At 40.0% G+C, this 15,401-nt stretch overlaps 1 protein-coding gene across 3 annotated transcripts in view; it reads right to left on the bottom strand.

The window, feature by feature from the left end:
* Positions 1-15,401, bottom strand: part of ADAMTSL1 (ADAMTS like 1) — a 1,088,032-nt gene that overhangs the window by 474,237 nt on the left and 598,394 nt on the right. The window lies entirely within an intron of this gene.

Genomic DNA, 15,401 nt, shown 5'->3' with positions numbered 1-15,401 from the left:
TGGGATGTCAGCGCTGTAGGCGGAGGATTAACCAAGTGAGCCACAGCGCTGGCCCTCTGTGCATATCATTTCATACACTTTACATGATCTCTAGATTACTCATAATACCTAATTCAATGGAAATGCCATGTAAATAGTTGAATTGTTTAGAGAATAATGACAAGAGATAAAAGTCTCTATACAGGCCATATATATGCCATTATTATTTTTTTTTTCAAATATCTCCCATTTGTGGTTGGTTGAATCTATGGATACAGAGCCCATGGATTCAGAGGGTCAGTTGTATATTCAATCATGTAACCAACAGAACAATCAACATACAGATATTCTCACCACTCTGTGAAGTTTCCTTGTGACTCTTTTATAACTCTCTCCACTTTTTTAAAGGAAAGTTTGAACATTAAAATATTTCTTGTTTACTTTTTCTCATATTTGAAAGGCAATGAGAGAAAGAGAGAGCAAGTTTGCATCTGCTGATTCACTCCCTAAATGCCTACAAGCAGCCAGAGCTGGGCCAGATCAAAGCCAGAATCCCAGAGCTCAATCTGGGTCTCCCACATGGGTGGCAGGGGCCTAAGTACTTGAGCCATCTCCTGTTCATTAGTATGAGGCTGGGTTGGAAGGAGAGGATCTGAGTCTTGAGCCGGATACTCTGAAATGGGCTGCAGGTATCAGAAACAATGTCTTAACTGCTGCACCAAAGGCCCATCTCCCTTTCCACATTCAATCATTGATATGCATCCACTGTATGGACACATCACAATTTATTCATGCATTTATGGTTAATGGACATTTGAGTTGCTTCTAGGTTTGATGATTATGAATAAAGGTACTACAAGAATTCTAGTTTTTGGCAAATATGAATAAAGCTGTTATAAGCAAATACATATGTTTCCATGGAGATATATTTTGATGCCTCTCATATACATACCTAGTAATGAGTTATGTGACAAGCATATATTCAACTAACATAAAAAACTGATTAGCAGTTTTCTAAATGGGTCTCCCATTTTGCGTCCTCAACACAATGCTAAGAGAGTTCCAGTTTTCCTGCACCCTTGCCAGCAGTTGGTACTATCAGTTTTTAAATGTCAGCCATTTTACTAGGTATGTAGTAGTGTATCATGGTTTTAACATCTCCACAGTGACTAATAACGTTGAAAAAATTTTCATGTGCTAACTTCTCTTGTGTATGTGTTTGTATGTTTAGATATTTCATCCAATTTTTGTTATTTTCTTATTATTGATACATGAGAGATCATCACACAGTCTGGATACAAGTCTTAAATCAGGTATGCATTTTTGTAATTGTGAAGTTTTGACAACCATATACTTAAAACATGGGATATAGTAATACCATTTATTGAAAATGTATGGGCAAAGGCATATTAAATGAACTATATTTTTATTTTCCTCATTATTACCAAACATATTAAGTTCATCAAAGTACCTCTAAGAAAAGAAGTGGCTAACATTAGTCATTTGATGAGTCTTGGTAAAGATTTTTGGTATACATTCTAGCAACTGAGACAGTAAATGACTATACTGACTCCGTCACACATCATTTGCAAGTTACATTATTTTTTAATTTTTAGTTTTTACATTAAATAGTTGAGTTGTTAGCTGATGAACTACTAAATAGAATTTTTGATATATAATAGCTAAGTGATTTCAGGCATATAACTCAGAAGGAATCCAAAGAACTGAGTAGTCCTACCATACAATTCCTCTCTGAAATTCTCAAATTCATTTCTTTTATTTTACTTGAAAGATTTATTTATTTAAAAGGTAGAGTTACAGAGAGAGAGAGAAGAAGAAACAGAGAGAGATCTTCCATCCATTGATCCACTCCTCAAATTACTGCAGTGGCCAGGGTTGGGCCAGGCCAAAGCCAGGACCCCCCAAGACTCATCTGGGTCTCCCACGTGGGTGACAGGGGCCTGATCACCTAGGCTATCCTCCTTGCCCTCCCAGGGGCACCAGCAGGCGGCTGGATTGCAAGTAGAAAAACCTAGACCTGAACTATTTCTCACATGGGTAGGAACTGCAGGTGGCAGCTTAACCTACTGTACCACAGCACCTATCCCATCCCTTTTAGATAAACAGTCTTCTTTAGCACTGACATGAATACATGAAAAGTTTTAAATTATGATTTGTAATTATGTATTATGTGACAATAAATAATGTTTATTCCAAAAGATGGAAGGCCCACCACACTTCTTTAGAGAAGAATTTTCAATAAAATGTATTACTTAGAAAAATTTGTATTATTGGTTTTTGTTTGATACCAGTAATAATTGAAATAATAGAATCGCTCAGATTATGTTTTCAAACTGTAGAGACTTGTGACCACAGAAAATCTAAAAAAAGTGAACTATATTTTTATATATATTTCTGTTTTACAGAAAGTGATGATTAGTTTTTTTACTTTGCAGAAAAGGAAACACCTTCAATCATAAAATGTATTACATTAAGATAATATGAGTCCAAAGAGAATGAAAAAAGTTCGGTATGTTGATTTTTAATGGATATTATGAATATCTAATTGGTATGACATATAGCTTCCAATAGAAACATCTAGAATTATTAATATTTATAAACCTACAGGTATTATATTCCCTGCAACTATTCTATAACTTAAGATGATAAATTTTAAATGTCAACTCAAAAATATGCCCATGATAGATAATTTCTCTAAATTCTTTTAAGGGTTGAAAGCAAAAATTCCGAAAGGTAGGTCGTGACCTTTTTAAGTCTTTCCCTTTCCTCCCTGGAAGTTGTGACATTTTGCCCTGATCTCATTGTTGCCGTTTTCAAGCTTCTCGGTTTGCAGATTGCAATTGCAATACTTCTCCCTTGACACCGAGCTCATCCAGAGTCCTGTGTCCTTCTCATTGGCTGGCTGGCAGCAGACCCTTGGCTGGCCATGCCAAACTTCTTTCTCCAGGGCTCCTTCTTGACATTCTTGCTGAGCAGCTCAACAAAAGCATCATAAAAGAACAAAACACCCGGAGTGACTCTGAACTGGGCATTCAGAAATTTATAAAAGGATTTATTATTGAGGCTTGGGGTTTTGTTTATTAATTGCTTTTTGTTCTCTTGTTTTCTGGTCAAAGAAAGAGAAGCGAGGGGAGAGGGGAGGGGGGAGAGGGGAGAGGAGAAGAGAAAGATAAAGAGAGAAAGAGAGGGAGAGGGAGAGGGAGAGGAACACAAATGTTTTGTTTTGGTGGAATACTGAAAAGTGTTTTCCAAAATTTTCAAAGCTTTGGACTGAAACCCATAAACCAAACTGAATTGCTCATATCCCCCCAGTGCACAACCATGTGCAGTTGACACCTGCAGTGTTTTTATACATCAAAGTTTGGGCTCCTCTGCATTCAAGGAGCTCCTGTCAGCAGGCCCCGGTGCAGCAGGCACATGGGGAAAGGAAGCAAACTCCTTTGGCAGAGAGGTGCATCAGACTCTCTGGGGAAGGTACTCTGCTTCAAGCAAACAGAACAGAAATAGGTATTCAGAGGGGGCCCTGCAAAGAGCTCCCTAAGGGAAAATCCACACCTGTGTCCTGCTAAGCCTGCAAACACACACTTAGAATCATGAGACATTTTGTTATTGCATCGGGTCAATCAAGCAGTCCAAGTCCCCTATTAATGAACCTCAGACAATGCTTTTGCTTTCTTTCCTTTGGTGGATGTATTTTTCCCTTTCGTTTAAACACTGAACTGAGGTCTTTGTGGAGTCTCTCTCTCTCCCCCCAACACCCCCCCCACCAGGTTTGGCACTCATTTTCTCCATTATTTCAATGAGTAATGACACCAAGGGCACAGAGCCAATCCTACCAGTGCTTTACACTTTTTCCTTTCCCCAAAATAAAAAAGGAACCAAACCCAACACACTGCAACATTGGGCTTCAGGGACTGTGGCTAATTTCCAACGTCTCTTTGCTCTGTAGTAGAATTCTGGCTGTCAGACATTTGGCTTTTTTTATTTTATTTTTTTCACAGAGCACTTGAGCAAACTTTATTTACAGTGCACACCAACTTTCATTACTACATAACACAGAAAATATTTGCCTCATTATGAAGCCAACTGAATATTTATTTTGATTTTTGTTACTTGTGGTAAACAGAATTCGAAACACTCTCTACTACCATTGTTCCAAAAGAGTCAAAAACTATGTAAACAATCCACATGGTAATTGTGCGGCCCAGATCTCCTGATTGCCTCACCTCCCTTTCCAGCAAAAGAGAAGTTTTGTTTAGAAAAAGGAAAGTGCATAATAATTTGAAATGTTAGAGCAACTTCTACCCTCCAGGTCTCTCTTCAGTCCATACTGGTGACTGCCTTCCATAGCAAGTCACTTCACAATGAACTCTATTCAAGACACTTTGGAGCGCAACATTTGGATAAAGTCCAAGGTAGTCCTAGCTCTGCCCTAAGACAAACAGAGTTACCCCAAAGTTCAAGTTTTTTAGAGGACTTAGGCAAGAACTTGTGTTGAGGAAAATAGATGTTTCTACCCAGATGCGTTTTATCTATATTAAGGCGTATGTCAGTGACTTTGCTGACTCCATTTAGTTTTAGAACCAACCTGCTTTATTTACCTCAATAGACTTTAAACAATTGTCCAGACTCAGAATGGATCCATCTGGCCTTTTGCATGGTACAGTTTCTGCATATTCACAGTATGAAAAACATGTTAGTCCAACCTATCTGCATCAACATGCTTGCTCATGGACTTTTTTTTTTTATTTAAATTTGGAAGACTTTTGACTGATTTTAAATCCTGCCTATAAAAACCAGACCTGCTTATTTTTGTGTTTTAAAGAAAGAAAAATAAATCCAGAGTAGCAGAACATTCTTAGTTTGTGTTTTAAAATGCTTTGAGAAAACCATGTACTCCAACATGAATCCAGACTAATATTTATGTCAACATTTCCCCCTGTGGGCACACCTTCCCACTGAGAATTTGGGAGTAAGATTCAGTTCCTTAGATTTAAGCACACATGGAGAGATTTTGTAACTTTAATCCTAAAAGATCGCGGTCGAGCTGCCTTTTTCCTTTCTCTGCTCTTTAGGACATTTCTAAAACTTCTGCCTTCCCGCTAGAGGTGACTGCACAACTCCAGTGAGGAAGAAATCTCGAGTTCTGGGATTAGATCTGTAATGAAACCCTGGCTCCATTACTTCCTGGTGGCCTGGTTTTGAGCAAGTAACTAATCTTCACAAACCACAGTCTCTTCTTTAAAATAATAGTGTGTGTGAGGGGGATACATAATAAAGTTACTAAAATATAATGTCCTAAAGAATTTAAAGCAGTATCATGCATACAGTAAATATTGGCTCCTTATTATTCTTATTATATTGTCCTTATTATTCTGATTGTTTTCATAGGAATAGAATTAAATGCAGATTTTCAAAATATTGAATTTTCTACACACATATACAAAGTAAACTAAAAATGTTTTATAAAAATTCAATTGATGCAAAGAATCATGTCTCCAATCAAATAGGTAGTCGTTATTTTGTATATGGGTCGTTGCTTAGCATTTTCTTCTATAATTCATCTGGTAAACAGTTTGTTTATAACAAATATACTTAAATCTTCAGTTTCTCTATCAACAAAATGAAATGACAAAACATTAAAACCTTAGAATGAAGCAAATACCAACAATTACTATTGGATTGCCATTTTTAAAAATAATGAGACATTGAAAAACTCTTTTAAATGTACTCTGGCTAAAAGATACACCAGGAAGAAATCATTTTTTTTAAAATATTTACAAACATGGGTGAACTGAAAAAGTTTTATTTTCTCAAATCGAATATTCAATTTTTGCATATTAAGCAAGCATGGTCAAGGAATTCATTGACAATTATCTTACTTTTCCCCTCGAGAATAAAACATATATTTGAAGCTTAATGGTAGTGTGGACTGGTCAACTATGGAACCAAAGTCTGTACTTTTAGGGATCACAAAGCTAAGCCAATGGAGAGAACCTCTTTATCACTATTAGGACAATCCCAGAAGAATTTTAATCTTCTTGCGAAGGAGTCATTTCCAGCAAGAAAAATGAGCACACACATTTATTTTACTGAAGCCTATCACAGTGTTTATGAACTTAAGCTTTGGAGTTCAAGTAACTGAGTTTTGATACTGAATCTGTTACATTGTACCCTAGGCAAATTACCAAAGCTCTCTGAATTTCAGTTTCTTCTCCTGTGAAATGAGGATAAGGGTTCTGACAATACTAAATTATTGTGAGAAAATTACATGAGAAATATAAATGATGCAGGGAGTACCTTGCACCAAATAAATTCTCCATAGTGTTAGCTGTTGCTGATATCATTATACTAATCTGTTGGTAAAACTCACAGACTTATTCCTTTAAATTGGTAGGTGAAAATGAAATATAGATGGCAATTTTGCACTTGGACCAAAATTTTAAGGAGGTTTTCTTAACCTTATACCCATTATCATCCATTTGACCTTCATTCATGCTATTATTATCTGCCTCCATTATCCTTTTACCAATTATTTAATATAGAGCAAAATGCATAACCACATCCTTAAGCAATGAGTATTCTTACAACAGAGAAAAGGTGTGAACAGGTTAGAGACTGAAGATATGCTTGAGGCCAGACCTCAAGGTTAACATTTTTCTCCTTTAAGGCTAAATTCAAAATAGTGACCACTAGAATTTTACATGTCACAAATACACATTTTCTCTTTCGTTTACATGTAAATCAACATTAGAGGAGTATGGATTTTGGAATCAGAAAAATATAAGTACAAATCCCATCTCTACCCTTTAGTAACTGCATGAACTTGAATCAATTCATTTGCCTCTGGAGTTCTAATCTCCCCGTACAAAAAGGGGAAATATTATCTGCTAGCCCAATGGCTTTTGCAAAGCACCCAGCACAATGCTGAACACTTAGAGATTCTCAATAATTTGTTTTCACTTGTTCACTGCATGAACTAAGAAACTGAAGATTCTAAGAAGTCTAGAATCATGAAGCCATTCTCAAGTGTATGGGATACCATGGTGAACCATGCCATGCATGCTCTCTTTAGTCTACTTTATACTCTACATCAGTATCACTACCCACAACAATAGTGTCATTTCTAGAGCAGACGCTAAAAGCACGTTGTTCTTAACTGAATTTGAAAATAATATACATCTCTGTCTATACAACAAAAAATGACCCTCCTTTCACAACTACCTACTCAGACTCCACAATCTCATCAATTAGGGAAAAATGGGGCTGCTACTTTATACCGTAGAAAGATCCCTGCCTGTGGCATATATAGAAAATCTGTTCAGAAACATGCTGGCAATATTTTATAATCTAGGTACAGAGGGAATTCTACCTTCTTGCCTCACAGATAGTAGTTTCCCTGTCATGAAAATACAGAGCTGTAATTCATGTAAACTGGATTCATGGTTTGAGCCAAAAGTATACAATGGATCTTTCCATATTCTTATGGAAAAACTAAAAATTAGTATGTTTGTAAGCTGAAAAAGGATGACAAATTGACTAGAACTTTGATTCGCCCCAAATTGATTCATGGAATCATTTGCTTTTCTATAATCTCTAATCTTCAGCTTTTTACAAATACTCCCTCCACTCTGCTTCCTAACATTGAATGTGTTCTATATCTATAACCCCCATGGTTTATTAAGAAGCAAAAGATAAAATTCAGGGAAGTATACCTTACTGGCTCTGCCTTTTAATCTACTTCTGGCTAACCGAGCAGGCTCAGTTTTCTCTTGCAGATAATTCTTTACATAAGCACTGGTATTCATTACACACTGGAGGAGAAAGACGAAAGTAATGTATCCTCAGCCAGATCATAAAAGGTTGTCAGCTCATCAGTGACCTCCTATGATGTCATCAGCAACAGGAAAGCTAGAACAGCTAAGCTCTGCACAAACTGAAGACGAAATTACAACTTGAGTCCTGACCCAGTTCCATGGCCCAGTGTGTAGAACAGAGCTGATTTTAATCTATGTTTCCTTATCCCTATAAAATACATCAAAGGCCAGATTTTTAAAGCCCTGCAGGACTGGCCATTTGGAAGGAGGTATATGCAAGCCCCCAAAGCCTGCATTTTAAGCAGATGGTAGTGGCAATGGCAAGGCAGAAATTACAAGCAAGGGCTTATAAAGACACCGATTAACACCAGTCCTGCTTAAAGAGGGACTGGCAAGGAGGGAGCCAGAACCGTCATTTTGCTCTATAAATCCAGGTACTGTGCTGACTTGCAGGTACAAGAAGGTTGAGTTGAAATTTGATTCCTATTTGCTTTTCCTTAGCCTTGCTCTGCCTTGGAGGGCAGCACTGACCAAACGGCTTTTATACCACCAGGTGGCGCTCTCCTTTACTACCTAGTTGAAATGTGATGGCGAAGCCCCCTGTCAGATACTCTGCCTTCCTAAAAATTTAAAGAGGGAAGAATAAGGTGTCTCTTCCTTATCACAGTAGCGGGAGATAAACTATTAAACTCATTTTGAAATCTTACGGATAAACTCCTTCTCTGAGAGGTTCAATAAATAGTAACGGAATAACTCAATTGAGGACACAGGTCTTTCCCCTGTCATTTTCTTCCTTTGGGAGACAGTAAAACATGCACTCAACTGAGGTGCTAATTTCTGGAGTCATCTGAAAAGAGAGGGCCACCCAACTTTAAACTTCAATAATTTGCTTTGAAAATGTGTGTAGAAGATAATGGCTTAACCCTACGGATGCATTTTAATCCTCTTAATAAACACGGGGAAAATTTTCCCAGAATGGCAAATTATATTTCTTTTCCTTCTCAATGATAGTTTATTCAAACTTTAGAAATCTTACTATAGGAAGATAAGCGTGTGGAGCTTGCTATGTAAATAAAAACACATTTATTACACATTTGAAGCTATTTTGAGGTATACAATTAATGTTCCAACCCAATTCCTTGGGGCAATGATTCTTTTAGAGCAAGGCTCTAGCTTGCATCTTCAGAAAGGAAGGGTGTTAAAGGAGGGGAAACTTTTACTACACAAAATATCATATGTTTTCCATGACCTGTGGTAACTAATAGAGTACAAAATAATGTAATCTAAATGAGGGAAATTGACATTTTGAGAATTGATTATTGTTTACAGCCCTGTCTCTACTGTTGAAGAGCAGTGTTTTTTTTTTTTCTATCTTACTATTTGTTGCATTATTTTTTTAAAGATTTATTTATTAATTTAAAGCCAGATTTACGGGGGGGGGGTCTTCAATCTGCTGGTTCACTCCCCAATTTGCCACAACGGCTGGAGCTCCACGGATCCAAAGCCAGGAGCCAGGAGCTTCTTCCAGGTCTCCCACGTGGGTGCAGGGGCCCAAGGACTTGGGCCATCTTTTACTGCTTTCCCAGGCCATAGCAGAGAGCTGGATCGGAAGAGGAGCAGCCAGGTCTGGAACCGGCGCCCACAGGGGATGTCAGTGCTTCAGGCCAGGGTGTTAACCCATTGCACCACAGCGCCGGCCCCTGTAGCATTCTTTACTTAGTGGAGGGTTAATCTTCTGATTATAGACCCTTTTGATTATAAAACTGAAAGTATCTCACGGTAAAAATTACAAGAACAAGAAAGGAAGGAGGAAGTATTGTGGGAGCATGGGGAGCGGGAGGGCAGGGTGGGAAGCGTCACTATGCTCCTAAATCTGTATATATGAAATACATGGAATTTGTTCATCTTGTATAATTTTTCAAAAAAGAAAAACAAGCAAAAAGGTCAAAAAATGAAGAAGGAACACCAAAAACAAACAACAAAAAAAGACCACAATGAAATGATGAAATGTCAGCAGCCCTTTCCTATAGCTAAGCTTAATTCACAATTGGTATGTATATTAACATAATATCCATTATCACCCAGCCATTCCAAAGTAGTCAATTGCTAGATTTAATACTTTATTTGGCATCAAATTTGTTGGTTTTTTTCTGCTATTGAAATATTTGGACATTTGTGCAGCACCAAAAACTTAGTTAAAAGCTGAACTGAAGACCTTTTGTTCCAGGTAACAGCACAAAGTTTATGTTCAACCATTTGGAGAAATTGTATTTCAGAATGTTATCCCGCCCAGGCTGAGATCATTACATATGATGCCTCCTGGGACACACATATTTAACGTTTTTGTCTTCTTAGCATCTCCTATTATAGAAAAAATGGATTCCTTTTACAAACTCAGCAGGTCTTTGAAGAGGCATCGTGCCATTCTTCATCCTCTGACATTACACATGAGGCCTTAGCTTTGTTTGTGTTTTCTGTAGTGAATTCCTTTCCTTCCAGTGCCAGTCCGTGGTGGATTTCCCAGATCTTCCTTTCTAACCCCAACAGAAAGAAAGCACTAGATCTCAAATCCTGTCTTGTTTTAAAACTTATTAAAAATAAGGCACGCATAGCAGCCTGCCCAGTGACTAAGAACAAATATTTACCAGCCCACACAAATTCTCACTAGTCTGGATTTCCCTGTAAAAGTTCAGCTATTGGAAGGATAAATGAAGTGAGCATTTTCTTTTTTTAAAAAAAATAGAGATACGATTCAAATTTATGATTCATAAATGATCCAAAATTTGCTCTTTTCAAGGGTACAATTCAGTGATTGTGACTATATTTATTATGATGATGATTGTGCAGTCATAATAATCACCACCATCTAATTCCAGAACAGTCTCACCTTTCCCAAAATAAACTCCGTATCTGCTGATAATCAGTCCCCTTGCATCCCTGTCCTCCAGCCCTGGCACTCACTAATGTACTTTTTGTCTTCATAAATTTGCCGATTCTGGGCATTAAATGCAAATAGAATAATAAATATGTGGCATTTTATGCCAGTTTTATTCTTCACTGAGCAAAATATTTTTAGGGTTCATCTACATTATGGTATAATTGATACTTCATTTCCTTTTATGGCTGAATATTATTCCAACACCTTCCTTTCTAACTGTCCATCATAAACTGTTGCTCTTCTTGGGTGAGCAGTAATGTAGCCCTTTGAATGGTTTCAAGGAGAATGTAAAGTTACATGGTAGAATGTTACTACTGTCACCACATAGATTTTGAAGTCATGAAATTCCAAGTATTCTAATAAGTGAAAGTTTTTATTTTCCCCCTCTTCTGCTTTCATTCCTCAATAATGAACACTGGAAAATGTAAATATCTCTTTAATATGATCAATCTATAGATATCTGTACTATCCAGCTTATCTAGGGTACAGCTTAACTCTGCTGTCTGTCTGTTTGATTTTCTGTCTGGATTATCCTTCTATTGCTAAAAGTAAGCATACAAAAACTATATACAAATGTGCTAGCTAAAGAAGGGATTTTGAATGTTTTCACCACAAAAAATGGTAAATGTTAGAGAAGATTGCTATGTTGACTCTGATTTGGACATTACACAGTGTATGCATGTATCAAAAGAACCCATGAGATGACAAAAATATGTACAAATTTTATGTGTCAGTTAAAACTTCAATACTGTTTCAGTACTAGTTATAGCGGCAAGATGGCGGAATAGGAAGGGAGCACACTGATAGTCCAGGGAGAGACAGTTTAATAAAAGTGGAGATACTGCAGGTTCAAGGAAGAGTAGGGGAAGAAACAGCAGAGGAAACTCTTCCGGAACTAGTGATTCACAGTGGACCTGCGTGGAGAGCATGGAAGCCCACAGTTCGGGACACCAGCGGCAGAATCAACACGCCAGCACTGGAACACGAGCTGAGCCGAACCTCAATAGCCCGAGACACCGGCGGGCAAGCGGAAAGAGGAGACTAGCGGGAACGAGGCTTGAAACCCTATAGTAGTATTTATTAGGATCTGAGCACACCTTTTAAACTGCACCAGTGTTTTTACAGGTTTGTTATTGTTTTGTGGGTGTTCTAAGTTGCATGGGTGTTCAGGGATCTGTCTCAATCTAATTTTCTCATGGGTCTTGTTTGCTTTGGTGACTGTTTCCCAGGACACAAGGTTTTCTAGAAGTGCATATTGTACTGTAACAGAACTGCCTGTATGTGTAAAAGTATAACAACAAGGATAATGCAAGAAAGGGTACTAGGGAACACTGTAAAAAAGAGAAAGATACATTATACATGAACAATTTTTTCACTACTATAAAATATTCATAATATAGTAGAGGCTACAAACTAGTGTGTGCCACAAAACAGTATTTTTCGGAAGTATTACTCTTATGCTAATTTTGCATATGAATATAGAATTATGGAAAATTGTATATTAAAATGCTTATGTCAACGGTGACTAAAATGAAAAGTGAGCAGTTATTAGTATCTGCTAATAATTTGTTCACTTTATGCTTTTCTGCTTTTCTGTTTCTGACTTTATTTTTAACATAACTGCATGTGTAATTTTATAAAGAATGTGCATTTTATAACTTAAAAATTAATAAATGCATAGGTAAAGAAAAAGGAGTGAGAATTCTAAATATGATCTGCAACAGTGCTACAGTGCTTATCTCAGGAAATTTGAGGAACACTTAAAACTGAATGCAAATAGTAAGTTACTGGAAGATATGAAGTAACATACTGTTATGTTTAAGAGCCTTGTCTTAGGCCTCATGGGGGGGTTGCTGGATGGACCACTTTCTGATTATACAAACGTGAGCACACAAATTTAGCTCTACATGCCTTCATTTTTTCAGCTCTCTAGTGCTTGTAAGAAGGTAAAACACGATAATAATGTGAAGCAAACAGCACATTGCCTGGCGTTCAGTCAATAAATACTGATTAAGTGTCCAGCAGCCAGGCACTACTTTAGAATCTGAGACTACAGCTGTGAAGAAAGTACAATTTAAGTTTTCAGTTTTTAAAAGTTAGCTATTGGGATGGTGCTTTTCATTTACTTATATCTGCCATATGTTTCCCACAACTGAATAGCCCAGGCATCCCCAGAAATGAAGAGGGAATCCAGTCATTAGGCTGTTGGCCATTCTTTGCTGCTTTGTTGGACCTCATTAAAAGAGAACCAAGACAAAGGTCCTGGGGGTGGGGGTGGGGATTTGTTTCCAGACCGTGCTGCCCTAGGGACGTGGAATCTAGGCGTGCAGAGCAGAGAAGTCCCTGGCAGGGTGGTGGTGACCTAGCGAAAAAAGTCACTGTTTCCTGAGACGCTTCTGGGACGCAACAGCCAGGTAGTTTCCAAAAGAATGGTGCAGAAAATCAATGTGGATCCAGTGGGGGAAGGAGGTGGAAGGAAAGAGGAGAGAAGGGAAAATGCATAACCCCCTGCTGCTTTCCCATCCTGTACAGCAGTGGAGTGTGCGTGGATGCCAGAGGGGGCCAACCGCGCTGCGCTGGGCTTCGCGGGTGCGAATGGCGGCTGCTTGTCTCCCTTGGCGCAAGGCACATTAGAGGCCAAGAGCGTCTGGGCGTGGAGGAGGCAGACGCCGCGGCAGGGCAGGAGAGAGGCTGGAGCCTGTGCAGACTCCCTGCGAGGCGGCTCTGTTTGGGGAACGAGGAGCGCAGGGTCCTCGCAGGGTCCTCGCTCACTCGCTGCCGAGGAGCTGGCGCCGGGCACCGGACTTGCAGCCAACAACAGCAAATGGTGGCGGCGAGGAGGAAGCCTGCGGTGCTGCAGCCCCCTCTAGGGTAACATTCACGAGCTCGAGAAGAAAGCGAATGCAAGAGGGCAGTGCGGAAAGGGACAAGCTTGAAACCCGAGTGAAGGGGATGGGGCCGGAGAGAGGAGAGGAAGGCAGCCGCGGTTCCAAAACACTGCCTTCGGGTCCCGCTGACACCGAAGCAAAAACACTCCCTGCCACCGCCCGAGGGGCCGGGGGACCGGGCTCAGCGGTCTGTGAGTCCGTGGGGGTGGCTTCCCTGGCGGTGTTAGGTTCCTCGCAGGGGATCAAAAGAGGAGCTTGCTCTCTGAAAGCAAAACGTGGCATGCACTTTTCACAGAGAGGCTGTTTTCACCAGAAGTTCCCAGTTTGCTTGATAGTCCCTTCCTCCCTCCCTCCTTCTAGTCCTCCGATGATGGCTCCTGTTGGAACTCTGCCTCTTCCCCCAAGCCCCGTTTCACATCCTATGATTAAGACCAGAAATGTGCAAGGCACACTTTCCTCTCACATCAGGCCAGTGAAGGGAATTTAGACACAGCCTGATGTGGAGGATAAGCGAAACACAACTTACAGCCATCAAGGACAGGGTGGCAAGAACTTGTGCCCCTCACCGTTGACTTGGGAGTGACCTTGCTCTTCTCCTGCCCATCTCAGCAGGAGGTGTGGGGGGTGGTGGTTTAGCAGGTGGAGATGTATAAATGCTTGGGGAATGGCGCCTGGGCTTGGCACTGAAACTGTATCGGTGTTAACAGCTGGACACATAAGTCATGCTCAATAAGGATTTAGTGGCAACATTCAGTCTCAGATTAGCCCGGACTTGCAGGCAGCCGCTGTCTTCTTGCCAAGGTTGGGCAGCTCAAAAGGTCAAGCGATCTCTTGGGATTAATACTGGTATTTAATGAAATGCCTTGCTTATCACTGTTGGGGGTCAAGGGCTCCATTTCTTGCTGAGACGAAATCACTTCCAAGTATAATGTGATCCAGTGTGGGCTGCCTACCCGAGCTCCCAAGGGTCCTCTCTGTAAGTCAGACACTGGAGTGCCTGGTAGCTAGGAAAAAGTATCCAAGGAGAATGCAGAAAATGGTGGGAGTAGGCGGCAGTGAGACAGGGCGGGACAGGACTGCTATGACAGCTAAGGAGGTCAGGTTTGAGCGTGTAGTGGTGGGAAGGCAGTTAAGGATTTTAAGCACTGTACAAAACAATGTAGTTGAATGCAGTCTGTTATGAGCAGAACAGACCCCATTGGGAGGAACTGGAAGGGCAAATGAGAGCCTAGATCAAAGCAGCCACACTGGCATTGAAGAGCAGGGGTTGGATTTGTGAGCTGTCGATGATGTCAATTATTAATGATGTAAAATTTCAAGGACATGACGACTTTTTACACAAGGGCCATGAGGAGAAGGAGAGGGGATTTGTGACTTGGGTGGACTGGCTGTGTAGATGCTGCTGCTGCTGCCACTGCCTTCCACTGCCTTTGCTGTTCAGAAAGTTGGAGCAGTCCATGCTGTGTCGTAGCAGGGTCAAGCAGCTGCCTGTGATGCCATATGGGCATCACCTATGGGCACTGGTTCGAGTCCTGGGTGCTCCACTTCTGATCAGGATCCCTGCTAATGCATCTGGGAAAGCAGCAGAAGATGGCTCAAGTACTTAGACTCCTGTACTCGGCTTTAGTAAGCGATCATTGTCATGGTGGCTCAAGAGAGCCTGTCCGCCAACTGAGCTGGTGCTTCAAGGGGGCTATTGACCTGAGCAGGCCTGGAGGAGGCAGTGGGGGCTGAAGTGACCGGAGCAGTGCTCAGAAA

Source organism: Oryctolagus cuniculus, chromosome 1 (assembly GCF_051225735.1).
Source record: "Oryctolagus cuniculus isolate XC-2025 breed Fujian yellow rabbit chromosome 1, ASM5122573v1, whole genome shotgun sequence".
Taxonomy (NCBI): Eukaryota; Metazoa; Chordata; class Mammalia; order Lagomorpha; family Leporidae; genus Oryctolagus; species Oryctolagus cuniculus.
The sequence above is the reverse complement of the archived record's forward strand: the minus strand, read 5'-3'. Positions and strand labels throughout refer to the sequence as shown.